The 5,266-nt window shown below is 33.7% G+C and overlaps 1 long non-coding RNA gene across 1 annotated transcript; it reads left to right on the top strand.

Annotated features, from left to right (window-relative positions):
- The first annotated feature begins 281 nt into the window (after positions 1 to 281).
- Positions 282 to 4,569, top strand: LOC135154772 (uncharacterized). The gene is made up of 2 exons (XR_010294212.1): positions 282 to 428; positions 3,038 to 4,569. It is a non-coding gene; the product is annotated as an uncharacterized LOC135154772 (long non-coding RNA).
- The last annotated feature ends 697 nt before the right edge of the window (positions 4,570 to 5,266 follow it).

The raw sequence follows: 5,266 nt of genomic DNA, 5'->3' as shown, positions 1-5,266 counted from the left end.
ACCCTGATTCTTAGTGTGTTCATCAAACCATTTCAAGGTTGAATGACTAGACCTCATTCACAATGCACTCATGGATAGAATTCATTTTTACACAGTTCTTATAATAGCCAGTGAAACTGTACCAAAAGTCCAACACCCCTGTCAAATATATTTGACAAAATCTGTAATGATAACAATATTTTTTAAAGAAGGGACTTCAGTTGTTGTTGTTGATACAAAATGTACATATGAATTCATTCTCATCTGTTACTATGGAAAAATTTGGTATTCACTTTTCTAACAGGTGAACCACACAAACGGTGAGAAGAGGTAGAAAGAAAGAGGGGGACAGCAACTGGAAGGAGATGGAAGTCCAGACACTCTGCCACTGTGTGCCATTGAACAAGAAATCTCTCTTTGGATAAGGGGGTCAAGCTTCTAGTATGAAGGTGAGTTTGTATATAAAGTTGTATTTATTGAACATTCTACTTGTAAATACAAGTATACTGTAGGGTAATATTTATTTTTGTCTCACCTGCATAGCAGAGTGAGACTATAGGCGCCGCTTTTCCGACGGCGGCGGCGGCGTCAACACCAAATCTTAACCTGAGGTTAAGTTTTTGAAATGACAGCATAACTTAGAAAGTATATGGACCTAGTTCATGAAACTTGGCCATAATGTTAATCAAGTATTATTAAACATCCTGCCTGAGTTTCATGTCACATGACCAAGGTCAAAGGTCATTTAGGGTCAATGAACTTTGGCCGAATTGGGGGTATCTGTTGAATTACCATCATAACTTTAAAAGTTTATGGATCTGATTCATGAAACTTGGACATAATAGTAATCAAGTATTACTGAACATCCTGTGCAAGTTTCAGGTCACATGATTAAGGTCAAAGGTCATTTAGGGTCAATGAACTTTGGTCAAATTGGGGTATTTGTTGAATTACTGCCATAACTTTGAAAGTGTGTTGGTCTAGTTCATAAAACTTGGACATAAGAGTAATCAAGTATCACTGAACATCCTGTGCGCATTTTAGGTCACATGACCAAGGTCAAAGGTCAATGAACTTTGGCCATAATGGGGGTATCTGTTGAATTACCATCATAACTTTGAAAGTTGATGGATCTGACTCTTGAAACTTGGACACAAGACTAATAAAGTATCACTGAACATCCTGTGCGAGTTTCAGGTCACATGATCAAGGTCAAAGGTCATGTAAGGTCAATGAACTTTGGCCACGTTGGGGGTATTTGTTGAAATACCATCATATCTCTATAAGTGTATGGGTTTAGTTCATAAAACGTGGAAATAAGAGTAACCAAGTATCACTAAACATCTTGTGCGAGTTATAGTAGTTTTCAAAATCAGCACTGCTGCTATATTGAATCGCGTGATGCAGGTGAGACGGCCGGAGGCATTCCACTTGTTTTATTTATTTTACTCTTAAGAGCGGTTGTAAATGTGATGTACTGTTATATCTATTTAATTCATCCACATCTTGTAATAAATTCATCTTAAATTTACTCACAGAAATGGATAATATCAATCTCATGAATTTTTATAGAATGTCAAGTTTGAATTGACATCTGAGCCCTCTTAATATTTCAATCAATGACAATATAATTATGGAATGCATTCTCAAAAATATGTAAGAGCAAGAACAATGTAACTCGTCAAAATGAAAACAAAATCTAGGTAGACTATTGGATCCATACTATTGTAACAATTATTTTCCACTTAACTTTTGCAAGAGATTCAGATTCAGTTGATTTTATTTTTTATTAGAATCTCAACAAAGAGACTAACAATGTGAGCTTACAAGCATAAACACAATATAAGTGCATTTAAGAATAAAATAGTAGTAGTAGAGATAGGTGGTAAGTTGGTAACATAAACATGACCTTGACCTCAATTTTGTGTTCATGTATTTTCCCCCCATTTCTTGTTCTTCCCCTCTTCTAAAGTTCTCTTATTTCCCCCACTACTAGAGGTGAGTCGCCTACCCTGCACCCTTGCCCTCCTTACACCACACATTAACATTTTCTCCAATGATATGATTGAAATGAAATATATTTTCTGACTTCAATATACGGGTATCAAAAATAATATTCGGAGACTATTAACCCATTTTTTGTCTCACCTGCATTGCAGAGTGAGACTATAGGCGCCGCTTTTCCGACGGCGGCGGCAACACCAAATCTTAACCTGAGGTTAAGTTTTTGAAATGACAGCATAACTTACAAAGTATATGGACCTAGTTCATGAAACTTGGCCAAAAGGTTAATCAAGTATTACTGAACATCCTGTGCAAGTTTCAGGTCACAGGATCAAGGTCAAAGGTCATTTAGGGTCAATGAACTTAGACCATGTTGGGGGAATCAACATCAAAATCTTAACCTAAGGTTAAGTTTTTGAAATGTCATCATAACTTAGAAAATATATAGACCTAGTTCATGAAACTTATACATAAGGTTAATCAAGTATCACGGAACATACTGCATGAGTTTCACGTCACATGACCAAGGTCAAAGGTCATTTAGGGTCAATGAACTTTGGCCGAATTGGGGGTATCTGTTGAATTACCATCATAACTTTGAAAGTTTATGGATCTGATTCATGAAACTTGGACATAATAGTAATCAAGTATTACTGAACATCCTGTGCAAGTTTCAGGTCACATGATCAAGGTCAAAGAACTTTGGCCACGTTTGGGGTATTTGTTGAATTGCCATCATATCTCTATAAGTGTATGGGTTTAGTTCATAAAACGTGGAAATAAGAGTAACCAAGTATCACTGAACATCTTGTGCGAGTTATAGTAGTTTTCAAAATCAGCACTGCTGCTATATTGAATCACGTGATGCAGGTGAGACGGCCAGAGGCATTCCACTTGTTTTAATTTCACATTCTATCTTTTTTTAAATTTAAGCCCGTGATTGCAACATCATAAGGCTCTTCCATAAATCATACATACTGTACATGAATGTGAACACTCTGCTATTATCAAGTTGAGCTGCTAACGTGGTTTGCACTGATTCTTCTTATTTCAGATTGTTCAAGAGTCAAGACTTTTGAAGACGTGACGCCATGGACCTGGTTGCACCTGGCAAGGGAACTATATGACCATGATGACTGTTCACTGACTTAAGTATTCTCTAAACGCTTTGTAAAATTAACAAAAGTACTCATTTTCATTTTTCAAAGATAATAATCATTATATTGATATTGTGGATACCTTTTTATGATTTTTATCATAAAATTATTATAATGATAATGATGATAAGTCATAATACAAAGGAACAATAAGTAGAAAAGAAGGCGACAAAGAAGGAAGAGGAGAAGAAGATTATGAAGAAATAGAAGAGGAGGGGTGGAAGAGGAAAAAAGGAGAATAAGAATAAATTACATCACTGTGAGTTCCTCTTCATGAAATCTTACAGAAATCTTTCTCTTTTAAATGGAAATATTTATTAAGCATACAAATGCGATATAGTTATTCATGTTTTTTTTTTAATGTATTATGTGTCATGTTTGTAGTTGTACACTTGATTTAGGTATTGTATTCATTTAGGATATGAATAATATATTTCATTTGAATCGACACTGTAAAAAAAAATAGTTGAAATGACTGTATAAAATTGTGGCAAAAAATTACTTAAATTTTTTCCAGTATTTATGAGTTTGGCAGTTTTAAGTAAAATTTACATTTTTTTCTTTGCATCCATTTTTACTCAAGAAAATTAAGTTACAATAACTTAATTCAATTAAGTAAAACAATCACTAAAATATTTGAAAAAATCAAATGGGGGAGTGGACTTTCGTGATTAAAAAGTCCGCTCCCCCCATCGTCCCACTTTTAGTGGCATCATTTTCATCTTAGACATCTTTTATCCAAATATTAGACTTTGTGCATTGTCACTTACCTGTACATGTATAGGTACTGACAGATATTTATACGCGATCGTTTCATTCTTACAAATAAAACAATGAGAATAATATAAGCATTTTCCGAAAACCTAAAAAGAAATCTGAAATTTTCTGCTAAATTTAATGTTGCTCAATCTTTAATTCAACAAAAGAATAAAATGCACACCCTTATCCAAAACAATTTCAAACACAAATAGATAGGCCTATGACAGTAAAAATAAAAATGACTTGCTCTAATGAATATTCATGCATTATTTCAATAAGGCGTTAATTGAAAATATAAGTACATTCAACATGATTTTATAAGTAATAATCATCTTTGCCTAATTAAGTTAGATTCACTCAATTGAAGCAAGCTAGCAGTACGTGAATTTTCTTAAATGTATATTGAACCCAAATAAATCAAGTAAATTAAAAGACAAGTTGAAACTACTTTAAAAAAGCAAAAAATAATTATGAAGTATAATTTTTTCTTATATTTTATACATTAAGTGTTAACAACTGATTAAGAAATATTTTTGTATGTGTATGTACCTCTTTTAATCATGTTTATACAGTCATGATTAAAGGACATGGGACAGGTGAAAAGATTATATTGTTTTACAAATTTTGGTGTGTATTTATTTTAAAAGTAATAAATTTACACAAAATGTCATTCTTTTTGCTTCATCTCTTTGTTTTGTTGCTTTCAATGAATCGGGAGGAAGAGGGGTGGGGTTAAAATATGATTTGCCCCTCAGAACACACGTTTCCCTACTAGAAATAGTAATTAATATTTGTAGAAAATTGTAGGATTATTTTTTTATAAACTCTGAACCCAGGTAAAAAAAAACAGTTGAAACCAGTTGAAATTTTAACTGGTTTCAACTGGATTTAACTGGGACCAGTTGAAACCAATTGGCACAACTGGTAAACTCCCATCATACCAGTATATTCCAGTTGAAACCAATTGTCCCAACTGGACATGCTGAAAACATACAAGTTGATTCCAGTTGAAACCAATTAACTATACTGGTATAAATTAGTACACCAGTTAATACCAGTTAAAACCAATAGGCCTTGCTGGTTTATCTACCAATATATTCCAGTTTAAAACCCATAAGCCAAACTGGACCATTTGATGCCAGTTGGAACCCATAGAAACTCAATGGGTGCATATACCAGTTAATGCCATCTTAAACCCATTAACCATACTGGTATATCATTTAACCAATTGATACCAGTTAGAACCAATAGGCCTTACTGATATATCTACCAGTTGATTCCAGTAAACACCCATAAACCAAACTGGACCAGAATTTACCAGTTGAAATCATAGACCTCCCATATCCACTTGAAACCCATTAACCATA

Source organism: Lytechinus pictus, chromosome 7, assembly GCF_037042905.1.
Source record: "Lytechinus pictus isolate F3 Inbred chromosome 7, Lp3.0, whole genome shotgun sequence".
NCBI classification, from domain to species: domain Eukaryota; kingdom Metazoa; phylum Echinodermata; class Echinoidea; order Temnopleuroida; family Toxopneustidae; genus Lytechinus; species Lytechinus pictus.
The sequence above is the reverse complement of the archived record's forward strand: the minus strand, read 5'-3'. Positions and strand labels throughout refer to the sequence as shown.